This window comes from Myotis myotis, unplaced genomic scaffold (genome assembly GCF_014108235.1).
Source record: "Myotis myotis isolate mMyoMyo1 unplaced genomic scaffold, mMyoMyo1.p scaffold_m19_p_20, whole genome shotgun sequence".
Taxonomy (NCBI): Eukaryota; Metazoa; Chordata; class Mammalia; order Chiroptera; family Vespertilionidae; genus Myotis; species Myotis myotis.
In genome coordinates, this window is record NW_023416325.1 from 5,581,908 (window position 1) to 5,595,174 (window position 13,267).

Genomic DNA, 13,267 nt, shown 5'->3' on the forward strand with positions numbered 1-13,267 from the left:
TTACCTCGCCCAGGTCCTTGAACCAAAATATTATTTTCAACTCTTTGAAGGGCCTGCAAGAAAAGAACAGTGGGGACCAGCCTTTCCTCTTGAGATTCCTGAGGCACTTGATTAAATGACCACTGTGTGCCCAGCACTGGACCTCTCAAGGTCCAGCACTCTAAGAGCCAAGAGCTTATTAGGCAGAAAACTAGAGAAGATGCTATCAAAATGGTATTGAATTGAATAGAAGCTACCGCCACAGCCACCACTCAGATAGGAGGGGGGGGACTTACAGGAGCCACTCAGGTTCAGTCCCTTGACCAGGCCACTTAACGTGGTCACATCAGGGCAAGGTCCCAGACCCTGGACACCACCCTTTAGAGATCAGGTTTGTATGTTCAGTTTTCAGGTCATCTCTAAAAATAGCTCCGGACTTAGAAAAGGTGGCAAGCTTGTGTGGCGAGCACACACAGACACAGACACATGTTTGTGACAAACACGCACGCATGTTTGTGACAAGCATACAGGCTGATCGTTAGGTGTCAGAGATGACACCTAATAGAGCAGGAGAACTCAGGGGAAGACTGGAGGAAATGGCTGTGAAGGTGGCCGGCTTGGGGTGTGCAAAGGTGCAGGGATGAGAGAATGTGCTAAACAGAGCAATATGGTGTTAACTGGTGGTTTCACATTCTTCTGTGAGAATACTGTATTTTTGTAACAGTTTTAGTCAGTTCATATTTATTATTCCACTTTACAGATGAGGAAACTGAGTCTTGCACATGAAGCGCCTGCTTCAAGGCCATTCCCAGTTCACACGGGGTGCATTGGCTCCTCGGAAGTGGGCAGTGAGAGCCGTGAAGGAAGAGTGGGGCCAAATGATGCTGGTGTTTGCATGCCAAGGTTAGCAGTGTATATGGAGAATTCACTAAATGAAGAAGGAGGAGTGAATGAAAAGTTTTGATCAGAAATATGCTTTACGAAGGTCATTCCAGAAAAAATAAAATAAAAAAGCCCGTAGGAAGGTCAGACTAGTAGCAGGGGGATTTGTTAAGAAGTTACTTACTAGTCAGTGCTCAAAGCAAAAATACTCTAAGGAGGGAATCCCACCAGTTCACAGAGGTATATGCATGGAATAGTTACATAACGCCCCATCCCCCCCATTTTAAAAGACGGCTCTAGTGAGATATAATTGACACACGATAAGTGACACATATTTAACCTGTACTTTTTGATAAGTTTTGACATTTGTTTACAATCACCACAGTCAATATAGAGAACGTATCCATTCCCAGATGTCTCCTCCTACCCCTTGTTAATCTCTCCCTTCTAGCCCTTCCCACCCATTCAGCCCCAGACAACTACTAATCTGCTTTCTCTTACTAGGGTTTTATATAAATGAGATGATGCGGTACCCATTCTTCTTTGTGTAGAATATTTTGGGGCCAAGCATCATTCATTTGAGATCCATTCATATTATCGTGTCCATTCCTTTGAGTTCCATTCAATTGATGTATCATGGTTGCTTTATTCATTCACCTGTTGATGGACGATTGGGTTGCTTTTAGTTTGGGAAGTTACAAATGAAGTTGCTCTGAACATCTGTGTACAAGTCTTTTTATAGACATATGCTTTCATTTCTCTTGGGTAAATACCAAGGAGCAGGATGGCTTGCATCATACAGCCGGCGTACATTAAAATTTGTAAGTAACTTGCACAGTATTTTTGTTAGTGGAAAATCAGAACTAATTTAAGTTACATGGTTAAATACGCGATACCTGCATCTGATGGGAAACCCTGGAGCCACTTAAAAATAACTATGGGTTTATATTTGACAGAAATATGACCACAGCATCAGTGGAAAGGCAGGTTATATAGGTTTTTATTTACATTTTCACCCAAATCTAGACAGCATTATTTTATTTTATGTTTGATGAATGTTTGGGTGTACTTTTCAGTATTATTTAATTTGTTTTCATAATAAGCAAAAGCATCTTTACAATCACCCCCTCCAAAACGAATAAGGCGATTCTAACATTGGAAATTGGAAAGTTTAGATCGAGGGGTCCTCAGGAGTAGAGGCAGTTTTTGGAGTATGGTTTCCCATTCCAGTCGTATGAAATGGAAAACCATATCCACATAGTATTGTTTTAACTTTTTTAAAAATATGTTTTAGTGATTTTCTACAGAGATGAAGGGAGAGAGATAGTTAGAAACATCGATGCGAGAGAAACATCGATCAGCCGCCTCCTGCACGCCCCCCAGTGGGGATGTGCCTGCAACCAAGGTACCTGCCCTTGACTGGAATCGAACCTGGGACCCTTGAGTCCGCAGGCCGACGCTCTATCCACTGAGCTAAACCGGTTCTGGCTTAACTTTTAAAAAAATATATAAACTACTGCGTATACTTTTCCCCAAAAGAGAAGAGAATTTTATTTTTTGGTATACAGGAAGCAGCAGCAGAATCAGTGTTAATAATAGCTTAAATATTTTTAACTCCAATGCCTAGGAATAGTAACAATGGGTGTGTCACTTATGCAGATCTATGCAAAAAATGATTTAAATTGAAAGAGGAAGGCTGGGTTACTCAAGAATGGCAATGTTTGTTGGATTGTTAATATGCCAGGCGGGCTCTTTGGTACAAGGACACTGAAATGAGGAATGAAGGATATTTAGCTTTGAGAGGACCCAGCTAGTCTTGGTAGGATGACATTGGGAATTCCAAAGTGAAGCTAACGTGATGACCATCATATTTTTTTTTAAATATATTTTATTGATTTTTTATAGAGAGGAAGGGAGAGAGATAGAGAGCCAGAAACATCGATGAGAGAGAAACATCAATCAGTTGCCTCCCGCACATCTCCCACTGGGGATATGCCCGCAACCCAGGCACATGCCCCTGACCGGAATCGAACCCAGGACCTTTCAGTCCGCAGGCCGATGCTCTATCCACTGAGCCAAACTGGTTTCAGCAATGACCATCATTTTTAAAGTGCTTTATAGTTTTCCAAACACATCCACATACATTAGCTTGCTTAGTCTCGTGAAACCTTGTGAGCAGGCAGGATAGGGTTTTGTTTAATCCCCAATGTATAAAGGAGAAGGATCAGGTTCATAGAAGTTAAATCAATTAGCAAACATTAGTAGAGCTTTTTAAGGATTTATCAAGAGCTCTCCTGTGCATTTTTCTCATTTAATCTCACAACATCCTCAGGAGAAAAAAGGTAAAGATAAAGTTTTCTTCCTCTCTACCCATTTTCAGATGAAGAAGTTGAGTTAAACTTGAATAAAAACACAGATGATGGACTGACTGATATAAGATTTAAACTCTAGACTTGGGTTCTAAAGTCAATGATCTTTCATTTACTCCACAACCATGTTATCCTTGGAGTCCCTTGTTAGTGAATATCAAAGTCAGTGCTTAACTCCAGTCTTTTTTTATTTTGGTTAATCCTCACCTGAGGATATTTTTCCATTGATTTTTAGAGAGAGAGTGGAAGGGAGATGGGGGGAGAGAGAGAGAGAGAAACATTAAGTAGTAAGAGACACACATTGCTCGGTCTCCTCCTACATACACCCTGATCAGGGCCAGGATCAGGCCTGCAACCGAGCTACATGCCCTTGACCTTGAATTGAACCTGGACCCTTTTGTCCTTGGGCCAACGCTCTAACCACTGAACAAACTGGCCAGGGCAACTTCAGTCTTCTGACTGAATTTAATGCTCCTTATCTGATACCACATAGGTAAGAGAGTGTTAATGCATGTGTATTTTACCTTTTGTTATTGTTCTATTTACTGCAGTAGAAAGCTGAAGAAGTTGTGTGTGTGCACACACGTGCGTGCACATGTATTGAATGGTATAGAATTGGGAACTCTTTTCAAACCCGTGGAATTTGGAGTGCATGGCATGGAGTTGTAGAATGATGTATTGTTTCATTACAGCTCATGACTTCCTGTACTCTGTGACAATATCTTATGTCATGATGAAATATGGTGTGTGTGGTTAGAAAAGTGCAGATATGCCAACTGGCCCTGTGCTTTGATTCAATTATTTACTGCTACTGCTCTTATCCAGCTAAAAAGCTTTCCTCTCCTACGGCGTGTCTCAATACGACTAATGACTTGGCCTCTTGGTCCTTTTGAAAATTCTTTTGGAGGGCTTCTGTGCCTTGACAAGTTTGAGGATGATGTTCATTGCCGTATTGCCTACTAAGAGTGAAATGATTGACTTTACATTACATCTTTAAGGGTTCTCTTCTCATTTGTATTTATCCTCAGTATTTTTTCGAAGGACAAGTGATGTCTACGCTGACATGGTCCTACATTTAAGTTATTGCGTAACAAATCATTACATTTGTTACAAGCTAATCTGGGCCCATACCTTTCCTTTTTCTTGGAAACAAGAGGGCACACAAATGCCCTTGGGAGTTGAGGTAGCCTTTTCAATCATTTGAGACTTGGTGGCACTAGATCTGACTAGCGTAGATGTTTCCAAATGGGATTTCTTGGCCTCCTGATCATAATTAAGAATACCTTTGATTTTTAGCATTACCCACATTTTAGAAATCCAAAAGGAATTCTTCCAGAAGTTCTAAATGTATTTAATTGTGTAGCTATGTTATCTGACATAGCGACGTCAGGGGAGGAATCCAGTATCGAGGACAAAGTCTAGAGTCTTCGAATCCAGCCCTTTATTCTGCCAAGCTGAATAATATGCTGGAGAATACCAGCATCACTGTGTAAGCTGGGTCACGTCCAGCGTGGGTACCTCATTAGTGTTTCTATATCCGCACACTGAGTTTTCTGAATGAATTTCCAAAGACTTCGGGATTTTTAAAAATTATAGACATTAACTGACTCTATTTTATATCGCTCTTCCGCTTGTGCTCATTTGAATACCCTTCAGAGATAACTATGGGTGCTGCTGATGGATTGGGTGGTCTGCCCATTGTTTCGCCTGGCTTTTTTACGAATGCTCATTTTTATTAAGGCTCATTATTTATTCATCAGAGGTTGTCAGCAGCCCTAATATGGCTCAAGAACAACACTAACATTAGAGATGACATTAAATAACCAGAAGCTATTGGTGTAGATTGAGAGACAGTGAATGGGCTCAATGCCCGGGTCTCCATTTTTCAGGCTCCACTCACTTTTCACCTTTGAAGCTGTTACCTGAGGTAGCTAGATATTAAGGGGGAAGCAAAGGGCATCAGGCATTGTTGAGCCTAATGGGCTTCCTGATTCGATTCATCAGGAAGCTATAGACCCATTCACACACTCTGGGGGACTTCATCCTGTTGGACAGCAAAATGTATTGTTGCTGCTGCTAAGGTGTAGGGATCTGGGTCTTTCTGAGAGGAGGGATTGATGTCACACTGGAGCTGAGAGATGTGGTACCTATTCTAAAGACATTTCTGCATCCTTGGACCTGATGCTTCCCTGGATTCTTCCTATCATGCAGGTATAGTTTGGGAGAAAGAGAGTTATTGTTTTCTTCCTGATTTTGAGCCCTGGCTCAGTGTATATTTTACCTGCGTCTTGACATTTCTATCATGTTCTTCAGACCCATGGAACTCCGTTATTCCCCAGAGGGAAGGGGTGGGAAGTTCAGCTCTGGCTTGGACCATCCTGCCCTTCTTTCTTCCGGTCCCCTGAAAGGAATTGCTGACACTCACAGCTGATGGCGCTTAGTCATGCAGGCTCATGCTCACGACCCGCTCACCTCTGTGCCTCCAACAAACAGTGCGGGCTGGGCTCGCAGCCTCGCCAGGCTCTCCCAGCAGGATTTGTATATCTGGCCTGATTTATGCTTTTTTTCCTTCCTGCCAATAATTTGTGAAGCATTTGTTGAGCAGTGAAGAGGGGGGCAGGTGGTGACATATATCTGTGGCACTTAGCCTGTTTCCGGAGATCAGCCCATTCTAAGCGTAAGATAAAATGAAAGAAAGAGCAATGATGGAGTGTGGAAGGCACTGTTGGTAGCCTGTAGTGTCTCCCCCCCCCTTTTTGGCTAATAGAACCCTGATGCTTCCCACGGATTGACTATGTTCCCTGACTCCCCAGCCTTGTCTGCAGCTATTGATGGTCACATGACCTAGTTCTGGGCAAGGGGATGGAAGTGAACGCTAGTTTCCAAGAAAGCTTTTCCATAACCAATAGAGAGCTCAGTCACCACAGACATTGCTCTTTGCCCCCTTTCTTGCCTCGAATGTCAGCAGAACACGAAGCCCACATGCAGCGTATAGCAAGCTGGGGTGGTGCCTGGACCCGGATGGCCTCTCTGAGAACCTCGACACCCGTGACTTTCTCCTCCCAGACTTCGTGCTTGATGAAAAGATGAAATCTTTGTCTAACCCACCGTGTGTGGGGCTGTTACTTCCAATCGGAAGCCCTCCTGATGCATGTTGCTGGCACAAGGGAGAGTTTCATCAAGGCTCCTGAGGCCCAGGCCGGTTCTGCTGACTTTGCATCAGGACATGTCCAGCTGGTAGCTTAAGAGTAGGAGTCACAATAACACTGTCCATTCTCTTTACTCTGTTTAAGGTGTTTTGCTGGGGAGAGGGAGGTAAGAGGAGGTGTAGGAGGGTAAAGGGAGGATAAATGGTGATGGAAGGAGACTTGACTTGGGGTGGTGAACACACAGTACAGTGTACTAATGAGGTGTTGTGGAATTGTGCACCTGAAACCTATATCATTTTTGTTAACCAATGTCTCCCAAACAAATTCAATAAAGAGGAAAAACAAAACAAAACCCCCCAACATTTTACAGAGGGGGAAACTGAGGCTTAGTTTGAGGTTAAGTGACTTTCCCAAGATCACACAACTATTGGAGCCAGGGTTCGGCAATCCCATCTAAGGTCAGCGTCTGCTTGCTGTCTGCTAACTGGGCTACTCATGCCTGCCTTTGAGGTGCTCCCAGTCTAATGGAGTGAAGACAATATGAAATAGACTCATGAACAGCATAGCTTTGGGGTCAAAGGGACCAGCGCTGGATTCCCAACCCCACTACTCGTGAGTTACTGGCATTAGCAAGCTTAGCCTTAGCCTCTTTGTTTGGGAAGAGGAAATAATATCTACTTCACTGGCTAGAATTTAGTGATGCTTCATGTGGTAGCTGATAATAGAAGGTGTGTGTTGGGGGGCTACAGAGTGTGTGTGCAACAGGCCTTTAACTTCCTGAAATACAATGTGATAGCCTTATTATTCGTACTTGTGAAGTACAGCTATTTACAAATAGAAGTAGGCACTGAATAACGGAGGGAAATCAATCATAGCATTTGGGCTGGGACTTAAAGGAGAACAAGCCCTCGCTAATCAGAGAAACAGAAGGGGTGGGAAGGAATGCTCTCTGGACTGATAGTCTGTGTGCAAAGATGCAGACATGGTTTAGCACCAGGTGTTAGAGTCAGGGGCACAAGCACTTGGTGTGGCCTCAGGAACAGGGAGGAAAAGAGGTGTGTTTGAGGTTGGCCTCTGAAGGTCTCGGGGTCAGACAAACCAAGAGAGAGGAATGAGAGTGGAATCAACTCTTCCTCAGGAGGAAACAGCCTTCTGTTTGGCTCTGAACACAGCTCCCAGGAGCTGGCAGAAGCCGGATCAGAATCCATGGTGTTGGCACTCGGTATGGTGAGGGCAATTCCTTTCTCCTCCCTGTCCTTGCACCCTGTCACGTCTCCCTTCACAGCTCATCTGATGGAGGCAGTGCTTTCCCAAGCAGGTGTGGGACTGCCCCTGAGCGAGGAAGATGGTGCCTCTGCATTTCCCTATCACAATAGCATCTCTTAAGAAGGAAAAAGCTCTAATGGGTGGCTCTATTACAGTAATAGCCCAAAGCATTGCTTTCAAGTAGTATTAAAGAAGCAGAGAAGAGGAGCCAGTAACCCATGTTGGGGGAGGGGGGACCTAGAATTCTCATGTAAGGAGAAATGATCCTAAACCAGTTCAGACTGGGCATATGTGGCAACATGTAATAATTCACCGACAGGCCACAATTCCGCCCCAACTCTTGGCCCTTCATGCTGTTTTTCTGAGGATGTTTCTTTTCCATTGTCATATGTTGTTCATCCCAGGAGGCCTCCTGAAGGATGTGTAGAAGAACAGTCTTGCCTTGACCGTGAGAAGCAAAGTAGAACCCCACGCTCATTATCTGATGGTTTTTCAGTGGCTCTTGGGTCCTCTTCTGTCCTCTATCTGCCATAAAGAAATGCAAAACTTGCAGCTTTGGCCCCAGGCCACTTGACCAATCTGATTTCTTCCCTGGGTGCTCCTTGGTGGGGCAGACTTTGCCCACTTTTAGGATGCCCAGTGGGCTTAGAGCAATGTCCTCAGAATCTTACCTAAGTCATTAAGCTCCCACATGAACACTTAGTCCCCTGTAAGTGCAGCAGCGCATGCGTGCGCGCCCTCCATCCTCTGAGCATTCTTGGAGCACAGAGCTGTGGTCGTGGCGTTGTCTTGCTCTCCCTGTGAGGGAATGACTGAAGGGTGGACACGCCCAGGTCCGAGGGAAGTAAGGGGAGACAGGAGCGGGTGGGGTGACATGCTGATTGTTCCCCTGGGGTGGGCCCTCGTGTCACTACTATTGGGTCCCGTGGACGATGGCTGTGTTCCTATCAGCCTTCCACCTTGGCCACCTCGTTTCTCATTTCTGGCTTCCCAGCCTAAGTCAGGGTTAACATGTGTGACTAACATCCTAGCTCCCCAGGATGTTCCTCACCTCGTTCCCTTCAGACAGCTCTGTCTTTCCAGGCCCTGTTTCATTCATCTCCATCAGAGAAAGACAGGATTTTTCCTTGTGATTGCGGCAGCTTGACAAGCTTCTGTTTTTTTCTGAGTGAATAGTCCTGTTTGTGACATCAGGGGGAGGGTGCACATCCCAGAAGACCCCAGCCCAGAGTCTGAACCTCCCGTAGCAGGTCTGTGTGGGCTCCCGAGCCTGTCTGCTAGCAGGCAGCCTCGGAGGGGGAGGAGAGAAGGGGGCAAACAACACACAGAAAAAGGGGCATTTCCAGTGGGGAGGGGGTTGGGAGCTGTTTCTTCCAGCTGCTTGGCTGTTGGCAGCCAAGCCTCATTTCAAAGCAGCTAATTGGCTCATTGAACCTAGCACGTTTCCTGTTCGTTCTCCACACCTCATGCCCTTTCTCTCCACGAACCAACATCTTTTTCAAAATCCCAAGTAACGCTGCCTCTTGCAGAAAGCCTGTCACATCAACTCTACCTATGAGGTAGATAGTTGTGAACAGTGGGAGGAAAATGCACTTAGTAGTACTTCGATGGTGCCAGATCAAGACTCAGCTCCTCTGACTATATCCTGTTTAATTCCTGAAACCATCACAGTAGCACCACCACCCTGTTCGGGTTGCCCGTGAAAGTGCCTTTGTATGCCGCTCAGATGAACCCTGTGGTGGCAGTACCCTCCCCCTTAGCAACACTTCCGTCTTGCGATGCCCTTTGGGTTATTTTACGGAGCTACGTGTTTCCCTCAAGAATCATGGCTGAGCCTCCTGCTGCTTTGCCATCTCCCATGTTGAACATGCTGTTCTTGTGTTGAATGCATCTCAACAACTGTGAGAAGTTTGCAGGAGGAATAAATTGTACCTTCCACGGAGCAGCAGTTACGTCCGACTTCTGGGCGATGTGTTATGGGACGCAGAGGTGAATGAGACATGGTGACAACTCACCAGGAGAATGGAGTGAGAGAGCTGGACTTGTCTGTGAATGATGTCACGTCAAGGGAATGGAACATGAGCACTGAACTAGGGGTACAAGGGATCACAGAGCAGCGCGTTGGACCTGTTTGTTCCAGTCCTTGTCTGAGATCCCTTCCCACTCACAGCCTGCCTTCCTTCCTTCCTTCCTTCCTTCCTTCCTTCCTTCCTTCCTTCCTTCCTTCCTTCCTTCCTTCCTTCATCAACATTTACTAAATGTTTTCTCTCCACAAGTGTTGTCAACGCCATGTGTTCCCAGGTATGGAGGTTCACTTCTCCACCTCACAGCATCAAAACTGCCTCAAGCCTTCTGCCTGCATCTATGCTCAACTCTTAAAATTGTCTTCCTTCCCAAGCCCTTCCTTTGTGTGCTTTTTGCAAAGCCTTTGCACGCCTTACAGGGAGAGGAATTGCATGGAACCTCGTGCAAGCACTTGGCTGTGACTTCTGTTATAACCGTGTAGGAATAATTATAATATTAGGCTCCATTTGATGCATTTGGGGGGGGGGGAGGTTATGGAGTTGGCCCTTTACCTCAGTTGTGCTACCTACTTACCATATTCTGTTAGTAAATATATTTACCTTATTTGAGATTCAGTTTCCTAGTGTTGATGATCCATCCTGGTGGGTAATTAAACAAGAAAATAGCACAGTACCCAGCACCTGATGGGTGTTTAATAAATGTTAATTCCCATCTTTCTTCTCATCTAATTGGATTTTAAGCTTCTGGGGATCAGCGCTCATTGTGTTTATCTTTGCGTTTCCCATTGTTTAATCACCCAGCTTTACATTTTGGTTTACATAATATCTGTGGAACAAATAGAGACAGCCATGAGTAAATAAATAGAAAAATGAGCAAATGAAAAGTTTTTCCTGGAAAAAGACTCTGAGATCTTTCCCCGGTTATCATTCTCAAAGTTTCAGTTATACCGGCAAGTAATCATTCCGCATGTTCTGATAGGTCCTGAGGGTAACTCATGCATTAAGCGTGCTTCACACCAGGAAGAAGCTTACGGTTTAGTGGAGGACACGTTCACAAACGACTGATCACCACACAAATGTATGAAAGAGCTGGGCAGCCGAGGGCCTGCTCTGGCTGCTTTCATTCCTGGCAATGCAATGTCTGGACCTATTGCAGCCTCTGTATTCACCTCTGCACGATGAAGGTAGGGGCTTGAACAACTCCACTTCGTGGAATGTTTGCAAGTGTTAAGTGAGATGTGCCCAACAGAGTGTCTGACCCGTAACAGTAGCCAATACCATGATTAACCAGATAAGACAGCAGTGCCATCCTGCGGGGCTTAACTTCCAAGCAAATGTCACTCGTTAGGTAGAATCCTAGCAAATGCGCCCCATTACGAACAGAATAAAACGATATTCCTGACCACCTCCACGGGCATCGGTACCAACAGGTCCAGCTAGAAAAGAAAGCGAGGAGTGCGGAACGTGAGGGAGGGGGCATACCAGGCTACATCACAGAGTGGTTTAAATGTCAGGTGAAGGCATTCGGAATTTAGCTTCTAGAAAATAGCAAGAAAATAACAAATTGACATAGAGGGAATGTGATTAGAACTCTGTTTGGGGACAATAAGCTAAGGTCCCTTTTCAAATTCCTCAGATATGACTCAGAATAACTCCAATGTTCTTTCTAAGACGTACTGGGCCTCCCCTGCCCATATTATCTACCATCCATTAGCCCTCACACCCCAGCCTTGCTGGGCGCCTTGCTGGGCGCCTTGCTGGTTAGAAACCCAGCATGTCCCAGCCTCAGAGCCTTGGTCCCTGCTGGTCCTTCCATGGGGGAAGCTTTCCGGGCAGGTTCCTGGAGGGCACATCCTTCCCTCCCTTCAAGTCTCTGCTCAGAAGGCCTTTCCTGACCCCCTGTCTGAGCAGCCCTGCCCCTCCTCAGAGCACTTCTGGGTACTGGCATCTTACTCGGCCATTGCTTCCCTCAACTAGACTGTAAGCTTTGTGACAGGAGAAAGTTTCTCTTCCCATTTCCCAACTCCCCAGAACAAGGCCCAGCATAGGAAGACAGTCACTAGATATTTGTTGAATGGATTAATCATCTAAATAATGATGACTAAATAAGAGGCTCAGCCAAAAGCACGGAAGCCAGATGAGGCCGCAAACAAAGGCGATGATGGGGATAAAAAGCCGCAAATGATTCTGTGGCTCAGGTATGAAATCTGTGCTGTTGACTATGCAGTGAAAGCCCTATAATAAGTGCTGAGAACCCAAGAGAGACCAGATCCCAGCTCCGAGGATTACAAGGAAGTTTATTGATCCCTTCTACAGGGAGGCCCTGTGAGATGAACTAACTGCCGGCCAAGCCTGGCCAGTGGGCTGTTTGCACGGGTATTTATTTTAAAAAATCTGAACATGACCCGGATGAGACCTTGAGGTTTCATAATTAACATGTGTCCTGTTCCCGCCATACCGGTGACACTGTGAATTTGTAACCACAAAAAACCTAGACAGATTCCATGCCAGTTGTGGCTGTAATTAAAGCTATTTGGAGGGCTGAAGGCTAATTTAGAGGTGATTGCCAGATGGGTTTCCCTAAAAGCTCTGGTGTGACAATTAATGATAGTGCAAGGCTTCGTTGGTTCATGTGAAACGAGAAAAAAGCCACAGGAGGAACACACGCTGATGGGAGTCTGTGTTTACATGGTGACGAGCCATCTGAAAACCCTCTGCCATCTCCTTCTCACTGTACCAGAGGGATGGAGAGGCAGCGCTGACCCTGGCTGTGCACAGGTGAGGGTGTGGAGCCATTTCAGCCCATTCCTTTTGTTTAACTGTGTGATGAAATCCCGTTGCAACACAACTCTATTAAGATCTGGGAACTCGGTAGCTTAGAGTATAAACCGTTGAACATAACCACAAAACACAATACACCTTTCACCTGTAATGGGAAATTAGTTCTATGCCCCAGCCCTAGCATTTAAAAGGTGTCCAATTATACTTTTCTTCTTAGTGTTTTATTTTTAAATATTTTTATTGATTTCATAGAGGAAGGGAGAGGGAGAGAGAGAGATAGAGATATCAATATCAATGATGAGGGAGAACCATTGATCGGCTGTTTCCTGAATGCCCCCTATTGGGGATCGAGCCTGAAACTCCTGCATGTGCCCTGACTAGGAATTGAACCTTGACCATCTGGTTTATGAACAACTGAGCAACACTGGCCTGGCCCAATTATATTTCTTAATACATTAAATGTAGTGGTGGTGGTAGAAATGAGGCAGCTTCCTGTGGAATCATACTATAAGATATTTTTAAACTGTTGGTGAGGAGAAATTCCAGTTTGCTTTCATCATTTCTGTCATTACTAATTGCCTGTTTTTTGCCTTGTTCTACAACGGAACCCCTTCCCCACCATATGTTGGAAGCCTGCAGAAATTTTCTTTCCTTACTAGCAGAATCAACTAGGTTCTACTGAATGCCTATTCCATTTAAATCCTTTTGGCCCTTCTTCTAATACAGAGAGAAAAAGAAAGCTGATTGGTGTGACCTTTAGGAAATAGCACGCATCCAGACAACCAAGGATTCTGTAAATTGTAGACCTCTCTCACAA

At 45.0% G+C, this 13,267-nt stretch overlaps 1 protein-coding gene across 1 annotated transcript in view; it reads left to right on the forward strand.

Annotated features, from left to right (window-relative positions):
* Positions 1-13,267, forward strand: part of OPCML (opioid binding protein/cell adhesion molecule like) — an 855,685-nt gene that overhangs the window by 107,870 nt on the left and 734,548 nt on the right. The gene's annotated exons all lie outside the window — the stretch shown is intronic.